This window comes from Alligator sinensis, unplaced genomic scaffold, assembly GCF_000455745.1.
Source record: "Alligator sinensis unplaced genomic scaffold, ASM45574v1 scaffold71_1, whole genome shotgun sequence".
Lineage (NCBI taxonomy): Eukaryota > Metazoa > Chordata > Crocodylia > Alligatoridae > Alligator > Alligator sinensis.
In genome coordinates, this window is record NW_005841834.1 from 6,862,892 (window position 1) to 6,875,087 (window position 12,196).

Below are 12,196 nucleotides of genomic sequence, written 5' to 3' on the forward strand. Positions count from 1 at the left end.
TGTTGGTGCATCTATCTTCTCACCAGATTCAAAGGATCTTCTGCAGGCAGCATTGATGGTACTTGTCGAATGACTTGGGGTGTCTCCTGTATGTTGTCCACTTCTCAGCTCCATACAGTAAGGCAGGAATCACAACCAGGGCTGTCCCGAGGGAGGCAAATTGGGGTGACTGCTCCAGGTCCTGTGCTTTGGGGGCCCCACAGAGCCAGGCGGAGCGGCTACGGCCCCTCCTGCAGGGCACCTAGTGCTGGTGACTCCACGCCACCAGTGCCGGTAGCTTCCAGCTGCTTGCCACCTTTCCCCGCCTCCTCAACTCCAGCGCTGGCTTCTTTGCATCTGGGCCTCCCACCGGCTAATTTGCCCTGGGCCCCACACCCTGCTAGGCTTGTCTCTGATCACAACTGCTGGGAAGCCATGCACTTAGTTTCAGATCTGATGTCATGATCTTACCCTCAAACCTGACACAACATAGACCTAACACCCGAACCTGCCACAGGTAAAGCAAGGGAGCCATGGTAACCAATATCCTGATTCTATAAAATGTTATCAAGAGGTCCCAAATAGAGGGCCATTCCCTCCACTACAGAAGAAGGCAAGAAAAACCCCACAGTCCATACCAATCTGACCACAGGGTAAAATCCCTTCCTGACCCCAAATATGGTGATCAGTTTGACCCTGAGCCAGGAACCTCCAGCTTTGGTCTCAGCAGAAGAATCAGCATGCCCCAGTTGATGTCCTCAGCTTTAGTTGTAGCCACCACCCAATGCCTCTGGGGAGATTTAAAAACACCCTGACACATATAGCAGAAAAAAAGGGAACCAGGGGCAGGAGCAAAAAGCAAAGCCCAGAAACATGGCAAATACCCATGGTAGAAAATAGGCATATCTATGCTTAGATCATTCCCGACCAGTGGCTATCCGACCTCTTCTTGAACACCTCCGGTGATGGAGAATACACAGCTTCCCTAGGCAGTTTATTTCACTGCCTCACTATGCTCGCAGTGAAGTTTATTCCACAATATCCAATCTAAACTGACACTCTTAACTTCAGGGAGTTGGTCCGCATCCTTCTCTGTGCAGCAAGAGAGAAGATGCTTTCCTCCTTCTTCTTTATAGCATCTCTTCAGGTATTTCAAAACTGCCATCATGTCCTCTCTCAAGCACCTTGTCCACAAGTTGAACATGCGTAGCTCCTTCAGCCTCTTCTTGTATGATATGCCTTCCAAGCACTTGATCATTTGTTGTCCACCTCTGGACCCTGTCTAACTTCTCCACATCCTTTTTTAAAATATGGAGCCCAAAACTACACACAGGACTCCAGATGAGGCCTAACCAGTGCTGAGCAGAGGCACTGTCATCTCCCATGTCTTGCACCTAATCCTTCTGTTGATGAACCGCAAAACCATGCTGGCCTTTGTGCGGCTTCATGATAGTGCAGACTCATAATGAGTTTGTGGTCTGTAAAGACTCCCAAGTACTTATCCGTAGTGCTGGCATCCAGCCAGGTGTCCCCCATTTTGTATTTGTGTTTTTGATTATTCCTCCTGAGGTGTGTAGCACTTTGCACTTGTCAACATTGAACTTCATCCTTTTATCTGTAGTCCAACTTTCCAATCTGCCAAGATCCTTCTGAATTGCGCTCACATCCTCCAACTTGTTCTTACACCTTTCCACTTTCATGCCATCCACAAACTTGCTCCAGAAGCTTTCTGTGCCAACATCCAAATCATTAATAAACACTTTGAACAGCACCGGGCACAGAACAGATCTCTGTAGGACTCCACTCGAAACCTCCTGCCATTCTGACACAGACCTGTTGATAGTTACCTTTTGCTCCCAAGCTTTGTGCAATGGCTGAGTTTTCCCCTTCTGCCCTCCCCCACGTTCCTCTGGGTCAGCCCAGAGAAGTGCAGGGAGTGGGGGCTACTCCTTTAGGTGTCCACCATCGGAGAATTTCCTCGCCCCACCTCCCACCCCGCCAGTCAGCTGGGAGTCCTGTTGGGCTGTCTGTATCATCTGCCGCTTTTCATCCACTACCAACTGCCACTTGACAGCCTGCCTCCTTCCCAAGCAGGGGAGAGAGCAGGCTGTCAAGTACTGGGCTCCCCTAAGGGCAGGGGTGGCCAAGGAGCAGCCCTCTAGCGCCCCCTGGCTGGAGAGCATGCTCTAGGTATGGGGCTGGAGAAGCATGCATACAGTCCAGGTCCTTCTAGTATAAATAAATGTCTGTACACAGCATGACTTTATCGTGGTGTGAAAATATATGGTCCCAGAATTGTCTAAGTTTGGAGGTCACTTAGTGGTCCTTGAGTAATAGTAAGATTTCCACAGAGCTATATCTAACAGGTTCTTCAGCCTTGGTTTAAGGATTTCAAGTGACAATGATTCCACCACTTCCTTTGGGTATGTTTATTTGTTTGCTTGATCAAACCAAAGATATTTTTTCCTGCTGTAAAATTAAAAATCTTGTTTCAATTCAGAGCAGTGCATTTTGGACTTTTTTTTTTTTAACCAGGATTTGTCTTATTTTTAACTAATTCCTTTGACTCTTTGTTCAGGTTCATTCTTTGCTCTGCAGTGTTACAGTCTCCCTCACTTTTTCATAGTCCTTCATCTGTTATTTCCCTCAGCAGTGTATAAAGTCTGTATGTTTTCAGTCCTTTGAATCCTTTGTAGACTTTGAACCACTATGACTGTTCTTACCTACACTCTCCTGTTTGTTTACATGTAATTCCACCCTCTATGTTGTACATCTCGGTATTACGTTTGTCTTTACTACACCACTGAGTTGTCTTTCTGAATTTTTCATTTGCCAGTGTCTGCAAGTCTCTGCAGTAAAGTATTACTGTGTAACCAGTGTGCTCCCATTTTATGCTTGTTCCTTAAATTTTTACTTCCCAAGTGGACTATTTTGCATTTGTCCTTGTGAAAGCTCAATTTATTTCTAGTGCCTGTCTTTTTAATCTCTCTCTTTTTTGAATATTAGAAATGTCTTTTAAACTATTCACTGTTTCTCCCACGTTGGTATCATTTGCAAATGTAATTGGTTTGCTTGCTACCCAGATAAGGAATAAATACAGAAAAATTGTGTTACATAACTAATTTTCTTAGATAAAAGAAATTCAGAGTTAAAATTGATAAGCAGTCCCTCTCTTGTCTTTGTGTTAAGGGTTATAACTGTCTCAAGAGTTCATTATTTTTCATACCACGTATAGTGTATAGATATAATAGGATACATTAAAGAGGAAATGACAGAATTACACTGGATTTCCTTAAGCTTGTTGGAGGTTGGGAAGGGGGTCTTTCTACTCCTCAATTTAGGATCTTAGATTTATCACCCTAAGTGGGTCAAATTGTGCCCTCCCATATTAAAATCTCTCTCATAAATATTCTCTATATTATCCAGTTGTGGGAAAGCTGGAAGAGGCATTTACCACACTGTAAAAGTGCCAGATCCACTTGCAGACTAGCTCACTTCATATTTGGGCTATTTTGTTGGAGGTTGTTTCCTCTTGACCAGATCTGTGCGTCAACGCTGGATTTTTGCCTTTAGTGGATTTCTCTGGCAACGCAGCTGTGGTGGTGTCCTGCTAACAGGGACTATTCCCTAGACGCAGCTTGCCTCGGTGAGGGGAGATGGAAGCTCCAAAGATAATAGAGCTTTGGCAAGGTCTGCAGGGCTGGAGAGAAACATAGTGTATCATGCTGCCCAGTATATTCTTCAGTGTTTGTACTCCCTCTATCTCTTGCACAACCCTCCTTCCACATACCCTGCAGGTTCTGAGAACTGGGGTTGAGGAGGTGTATAGGATCTCTTTCCTTATAAATTATCTGTGGGCCTAAAGAAGATAATCTAGATTCTAGGATAGTGTGACATTCATGCAGACTTCAGGAACAGAAAAATCACCTTCTCCGTGGTCCCCCAACATTTAAAGAATTGGGAACAAAAATAGCTCAACTGCATGCTACACCAACTGCATTTAATACCAAAGATTTTCCAAAACACTGAACAAACTGCCTACCTGTACATTGGCGCTGAAGTGCAGCCACTGCTGGAATAGGAATAGCCACTGACTGTACTTTAGTGTTGAGGGTGGTACTGGACAAGTTCACAAGAGAGAAACTTTCCTTAATATAAAGGGGCCACACAAAGTAATATTGAATGTCAGATTAGAAAAGATATAATTCTTGCTTTTAAAAGTTTCATCCACATATTAAATTGCATTTCTTCCTCAATTGGTCTAATGCTGCTTAGCAACAACAGTACCATAGAGTTTTGAATTTTTCAGACCACTACATTTTATAAATGGGAAAACTTTTGAGGGATGATATGCTGAACTTGCTAGGAATTGAATCCACTATTTCAGAAAGTCAAGGAGCTAAAAAACTGATACTCTGATAACTATACCTGCCCTTTTAGAAAAAATTAAAAATCCTTTTTTTTTTTTTTTTTTTTTTAAATGCTGCTCCTACAGGAGCTAAAAGTAAGATTAAAAAAAAGAGTCCTGAAAGATGGATGCATCAAGGCTGAGTGATGAACTTCAAAATGTTATTAGCTCCTTGTATTTTTTGTATGTTTGTAGGTGCATTTTATATTGCAAGAAGTTAATCCATATAGTGTTGCTGAGAGAAAAATATTTACTGCAGTCAAATTTAAAGTAAAGATGAAAAAGCTGAAGCAAACTAGAATAAATCTTAGCTGCTAAATATCATGCTCAATTTTCAGTTTCATTTCTTGGAAAGTCCTTATGACCAATATGTGTTCCTCAGTGGAGAAAGAGGACGCTGTATCAGAATGTGTTCGTTAATTGTTTTTAGTACAGGAAGTATGATTTGTGTAGTTTCTTATCAAATATGATAGAATACAACTTAATTTGTGACAGAAAAGATGCAAAAATATTTCAAGTGTTGTTTGAGACATGCCCTTAAAAGCAGGAGAATGGAGGGATGGGACTTATTCAGTCTATTATCATAAAGCTCTGCTAATGTAGCTTCTGAGTCATGTGACTGCAGAAAAGGCTATTATCTCAATGAAAAGGAAACTGCTTTTTAGAGCAGCAATAGAACAGAAGCAGAAGGAATTTTCGAGTGCTCCACCATGCTGGATTGTCAAAGGGGGATCTTTCTGATCAGCAGCTAGAAAAGGATTAGTGTGGCTAGTTTGTCAGCTGTCATTAGAAGCAGATGACAGAGATGATAAGCTGCTGTGTGCGCACATCCTCACTCAGCATGTGCTTTGGTTTACATCAAGACATAATGTTGGTCTGGGTTAATGGAGAGCTGTTATTCTAAGACAATAAATTCACTGCTAATTGTCTTTTTTCTTTTGAAAAAAAAAAAAAAAAAAAAAAAGGCAAGTATGCTGGATTTTATTTACATCCCAATCTGAAGACGCAGGAGAACTAGTGAGATCTGTCTTGAACTGCAGAGGCTGTGGAAAATTTCAAGGTGTTTTTCTGAAGTGCTGTGACTTCATATTTGGTAATGTTTGTGTGTGTGTGTGTGTGTGTGTGTGTGTGTGTGTGTGTGCACGCGTGCATGCTTTGTATTCACGTGTGTGTTGGCTTTGAAGGGGGTAGGAGGGTCTGACAGCTGAGAAGCAGTGTTCCTTATCAGTAAAACAGAAATTCAGGCAATTTGTATGGTTTGTTTTCTTTTCTTAATAACTACAGGTATACTTGTGTTTTTTAAGATAGTTGCACAGGGTTATGTGGCTAAATAAATAAATACACAGCATATGGGAAGTACTCCACGTAAGCATTTTTATCGCATCCAGAAAGATATCAAAATATACCTGTGTATCCCACCCTCAAGAAGGTGGAGCTCAAGAGTATATCTTATTTTTGCTTTTCAGTAATTATTTCTGTATTTGAAACTACCTGGTAATTCGTGTGTGCATACCAAATAAAAAGGATGGAACTGATTTGAAATTTTTTAATAATGAAGCTCTTTTTCTAACCATGACCCAATACAAGTGAAACATGCTGTAACATAAATTAATTTCATGTTATTGTTATATAACTTTCTCTATAATCTTACTAGTTTCCTTTATAGTTATACTGTCCTGCTTGCTGTTAATCTTTAGGTTTTGTATTTTTCTCATGTTGAATGTGCTGATTGGTGTTAAAGAGCCTTGGTGTTAAAGAGCCTTGGCAGTATTTACCTTTCTCATAACCTTAGAACATGCAGCATTTAAAAACCTAAAAATGATGAAAGATGACCATACCACCCTTCCTTTCCAAAAAAAGTTAGCTAGTACAAAACCTGTAGATGATGGAGGTAAGACATTGGTAGCTGTTTTGGAAACTCTGACATCAAGGATAGTCTGTTTTCATGTCTTTGTACAGCACCAAGCACATTGTCGATGTTTAACAAATAATTATTTTACCCTGTACTACAAAAAGATAGTAAAAATGTCAATACTCACACAGGAAAACCAAGTTTAACTTCTGCAGTATTTCCTTCCTTTTAAATTAAGGGCAGGATTACAAAGATAGATGTAATGGGCCATTACAGTGCAACTTGGCAGTTTGCTAGAAGCTTATCATTGTAGATACATAGTGTAATAGTTGTGCTGACTGTAATGCTTAGACTCTTTTTAATAATTCATTAAATACAGGAAATGCTTAGTTTATTTTATTTAGGACTTTTTTAAACTCATGCAACTTAGCGATAGAAAGGGAAGGAAATTTTTTTTTTAAATTAATGGAGTGTGTGTTTGAAGATATTTCATTTCATGCTGACAGGACACAAACACATGGAACCAAATGACCAGTATTTGTTTGCTTGTTCTCTTTTGTTTTAGCCTGATTATTGTAATTGCAGTATACCTACGTTTTGTCAAGTAGGCCTGTGGCATTCAGTGACATATACCGATTTAAGACTTGCAAGCCTGTCACGTTCACAGCAGCAAATATAAAAGCCACAAAAACAATGAAACTTCCTTTATCTTTGTTGTATAGTGTTTCTTTATTTCATCAGAGGAAATCTGACAAGATATAGAGTGGCAGTGTTGTGGTAACTGAAGTTTTAGCACCTCAGTTCTATAAACTGAAAAATATTTATTGCTTGTGTCAGTATAAGTTAGTTTAATTTTAATTCTCTGATGTCCTGCTGGGTATGTTAAGAAACTAAAATAATTTGAATAAAATTAACTTTCTGTATAGGCAGTATAATTTCTGGTAACTGTCAATGCTGGTAGAGTTCAGTTTGCTTTGCCAGTTTTTGTAATTTTATTTCATCACTGGACTTTTGATGGTATGTATCAAACATCCAACTTCTAGTGTAATCAGAAAAGCTTGAACTTGGCAATGTTCAGTAGATGTTACTTTCCTTCCATTTCTTATTCTGTCATGTCTTCAAAATAAACCTCGTGTTTGTATTCAAGAGAGGAGGAAAATACCCCAAAATGTTTATGATTTGAAAAATAATTTTTGCAGTGCCTAAGCAAGGTAGATGACTAATTTGAAAATCTTGCTGCAATCCAGATCTCAACCACAGTAATTAATAGCAAATGTTATAATCGGGTCTGATCACGTCAAGCTAAAGATACTGTTATTTACAGCACTGTTTTTCTTAGGAGAAAAAATTGAGAAAAGAGGGAACAGCTGAAAGCAACATTGGTTGTCTGAGGCAAGTTCATTAAAACTGAGAGTCAATTGGTAAAAATTGCTATAAAACTACAACAAACCAGAATTTGTGATGGCTGAGCCAAACTGAAGGATCAGAAATGTCTCCATAAGGCTTGCTATTTTTCTGATTGAACACATATGAAGAAAAGAAATATGTAAATTGAGAAAGTTACTGTTTCTGCCAGGAAATCCTGCTAGCCTTCTTACTGTGTGGGCTTTTTATTAACTTGTCCTCATTCGTGGACCCTTGGCTATGCCAGGGGCTGGCTACAATGAACTGTACCTACCTATTATATGGAAATAAGTTTTAGCTTCTGAAAAGAGGAAGGATTTTCTGGAGTGCATCCCTTTTTCCAGCAGTGCCTTCACCTTTGAGTGAAGTGAGTCTGTGGTTGACCTTGTGGATAAATTTATTAACAGCCTGGGTTATACACTGAGGAATCCAAGGGGGAAGAAGCATAGGGAACTGGCAGAGGGAAGTTGATTTTTCAAGTATTGTTTATACCAAGGGCTTTAAACCATGTGTGTTACTGGAACTGTGCCTTCACAATTCCATTTTCTTTTCTGCCTTGTATCCCCACCCTGTATGAAAGACAAAGTATGTGATAAAAAGACTGTTGTTCTTTGAATTTATCATTTCAAATAACAGTTGGTCCACAAATTGTTCTGATCAAGCAACTGTCTAAACCCAGAGTGTAGTAAAAGCTTTTTGTGCGAGCTGTAACATAATAACATAACCTATTTTTCATCTTTCCTGAAACTTCTCAAAGACTTTATTCACAAATAGTGACAAATATTATGCATTTAGAGCCTTTTTGACATATGTGACTCTCTCAAAATTTTTCAGCATGGAAAACAAAGCCATTTACTATGTTAGTTTCAGGTTTCTACCGTGTGATGGAAGAAGATGGGTCTGATATGAACAATATGCATTCAGCTTTAACTATTACAAAATAACATTTTAATTGAACTATGGGATGCAAACAAAGATGTGACATGAGCCCACGGAGTGATTTTTTTGTGCTTGCAAAATATAGTGCCTGCTTTGGAGAGACTTGAAATCCTAACCCTGGTGGAGGTAATGAAAATAAAGATCAGGTTTTTTTACCTTGGATGTCTTCCTTTCAGCTTGGGAATGTCCCTTGAAGTCACTTCTGTTGATAGGAATAGTATAGTAAAGGCTATTTAGGGTGTTGCATTTGTGCCCTTATAACTGGGTGACTGGTATTCATAGGTTTACATTTCTTATGAATTAACAAAATAAACATTCAAATGATTTAGATCTTGCTTTTAAACACTTCAGAAATGACAGCTGAACTTTCCAGTGTGGCTAATGTGGTGTCAACTAAACCAGAGCCTACTCTCATGGAAGAGCATGAAAATTGATACTGTACACTTTGACAGGCATCTTTGAAATCAGTATGAGTACTGGATACTTTCATATTTAGATGAGCTTTATAAGCTAATGGACAGATTTTTTTTTTTATGTAATGTTTCTTACCAGGGCCTAATGCAATTTGGCATTCTTTTGTTTGTTTGTTTTGGTTGGGGGTGTTTTGTACCTTCATAAAATGCTTAAAAGAAATTGTGTGGATTTTTTACATGATTTATGCTATTCATTTTGTTTTAAGCATTCAATAACAATGTGCTTATCCAGTGCTTTAGATAGTTTTGGCCATATTATAAATATATTTTTGTGGGTTTTTTTAATATCTTCTCAAAACATAATGACTTTAGTCACATACCAACTTGACTATTTTAGTTAGTTAATTGTCCTGCTTTCAAAAAGAGGCGAAGAAAGATTGTTTTTATTATTTCACATACAGTCATATTTTCTTCTCCTGTGTACCAGGGTGACATTGATGGTGATGACTCACTTGGCCCTTGATTCAGGACAGCACTTAAAGCACATGCTGAAGTTTGTGCTTATTTGGGAAGGGCACTTACATGCCTAACATTGGGTTTCTGCTTCCATCTTGTTGAAATCATATTGAAGGCTTTGGCATTCAATTACGTGCCTGAGTATCACTCCTGAGTAAGAGTAGATTTGTGCGGATGCTTAAGTGCTTTCTTGAATTGGAGCCTAAAAGAATCGCTAACAACTGCCATCCTTACAGATACAAAGGGATGCGCCCCCCCACTGCTGCACTGTGTGCCTGCCCCCCCTTTTCCCACTGCTACATCATGAGCCTATGCAGCCCCAGGGTCACCCTCAGCTTCATGGGCCACGGTACACGTCATTGTCCCTGTTTCCAGGGGTGGGAACAGGCGGCAAAAGCCAGAGGAGGGAGGCAGAGCCCAAAGACTCCAACTGCTGTTGCAGCCGGAGGGATGGAGGTAGTGGCGGTCGGGGTGGGGTACGCTGCAGGACTGCAGTGTAACATCTTGTGGGCCACGTCCAGCCCACGAGCTTCCAGTTGGAAAATGCTGCCATATAACATGCATGACAGGGCTGTAGTTGCTATTCCAGTTCATAAACTTTGTAGCATTTATTGTCCTTGAGGGTGTGAGGGAATTTTTCTCTCCTTAACACTTCTGTATTCCACTTGCATAGAGTGGCATCAATCTTGGTTTTCTTCTGAGATTAGCTTTTGCCTCCAGACTAGTGTGTACACATAATGTAGTTAGCAAACTCTACTTGATGTTCAGTTTGAGTTAGTATTGACATACCAACAGAACAGAGTCCTATAACAAGTGAACTTCCCTACTTTGCCTTGTGCAGTATCCAGCCACGCTTTCTAGTCCTGCAAGCAATGAAGTATTAATCTTTAAAAATGAAACTGAAATTACTAGCTAAGGTTACAAGCAACTGCTGAAATTGCTAGAAATTAAAGAAAAGGAGGGGGAAATTACTTTTCTAATCTGGACTTTTGCTTTGTGCATCTACAGCGGCAGTTAGAGTATAATCATTCTTCTTTGTTCACCTATATAAGCAGTCCAGTCTTTTCCCCAGGTGTTTGAGTGTTTGGAAATATCAACAGAAGAGACAAAAAAAATTAAAATCAGCAAATGTGGTTGGAAAACTGAAAAAGTTGACTTTAAAATTCAGTGGCTGTTAGAACATTTAAACATGCTTGAATTTGACTGCATTTCAAGTTGATGGTTATTTTTATATACAGCAACATTACCTTTTGAATACTGCATTGCACAGAGATTTGCCATATAGTTCACAACAATAATATTCTCAGTGTTAGTAGCTCTTCAGTATTGCATTGCTAAATTATTCTAATCATTAATGTTAACATTTGTGAAATCCTAACTTCATAAAACATCTGTTTTAGAAATTTGTGGGGGGGGTTTGTATCTAGTGAAAATATTTATGGTCTTAATACTGTTTCTGTAGCTGTAGTTTGATATTCACCATGTGTGCTGTGATCTAGAAGGGTTTGTTTATTTGTACATTTGTTTTTTAAATAGGCTTACAACTGCCACAAACGCGGGTGGATTAAAGTGTTTTGTACACACACAAATCTGTTTTGCCCCTGGCTTTTCAGCAGACATTCCTCTGGAATTAAATTGCCATGTTTGTCATTTGAATAATGAGAATCTGATATGGTTCTCAGGATAATAAAAGATGGTAAAATTCTGATCTTAAGTTTTGATGCAGAATCAGGTACAATACTGAGCAATAGTTTCCTTTATTAAATAAGAAATAATGTTGTCTTGTAGAGAATCTAATGTTTTGGTCAAAAAAACAAACAAAATCGTTTCTGAATCTTGATAGTGAAAACTGGACCTAAGTCCTGTGTATTATGCAAAGAATGTAACTTTCTTCCTGTGATATTTTCTTCTCTGTTGTCTTATTAAAGCCTAGTCTTGCTATTCCTGGGCATATTAGAGCTGGCTGACGTAGTCTCATATGTAAGCAGCTCAGTGACTAGCTATATTAAGAGACTTAGCCTATGGGAATACAGAAAGTAGAAGCCATCTTATACTGTTGATGTCAGACTACACACCTTTTTTTCCCCTTGTAATCATAGTTTAAAACAGTACTGTGATACTAAGGTTTTCTAGAGATGACGCTTTGAATAACTAGAAGGAAATTATTTACCTTTCACAATGCACGTAGATGCAAAAGCAAGTACTGTTAAATATCAATCTGTAACTGAACATGAATGTTAGCTATTTATTTGATTGTTACAGCATGTGTTAAAAAGCTACTGCTGTCCATTTGCAGCCTAATGTGTTTATTACACAGTCTTCCCAGTGGCATCTTGAAGTGTGTCTCAACTAAAAAATTCATGAGCATTATTGGCTTTCAGTCTCAAAATGGAATATGTCTTCTTGTTACTGTCTAATACACCACTTTAAAGCCATTATATAAAAGTAAATTTAAGAGAAAAGCATACTGAGAAGGAAGGAACCGTTAGCTTAAACATTTGTTTATAATCTGTTATAGCTTTTCATAGACTGAACAAAAATATGAGGTAGGCACTGGAGTCAGCTTTCTGAGAGTTTATCAGAGAAAGATGAGTGTCCTTATTGCATATATAGGCTCCATAACCTTCACTAATAAGTTACATTCTACTCTTAAGTCCTAGTTCACACAGTTCATGTATAAATTGA

The 12,196-nt window shown here is 38.9% G+C and overlaps 1 protein-coding gene across 6 annotated transcripts in view; it reads left to right on the top strand.

Moving 5' to 3' along the window:
• The window catches only part of NCOA2 (nuclear receptor coactivator 2), a 263,699-nt gene that overhangs the window by 113,474 nt on the left and 138,029 nt on the right, over positions 1-12,196 (top strand). The window contains exon 4 of one of the 6 annotated variants that reach the window (XM_025200413.1): positions 5,353-5,480. The exons of the other annotated variants lie outside the window; for them this stretch is intronic. The gene's annotated coding sequence lies outside the window, so the exon portion shown is untranslated. The remainder of the gene's footprint in view (positions 1-5,352; positions 5,481-12,196) is intronic. 6 annotated transcript variants of the gene reach the window in all.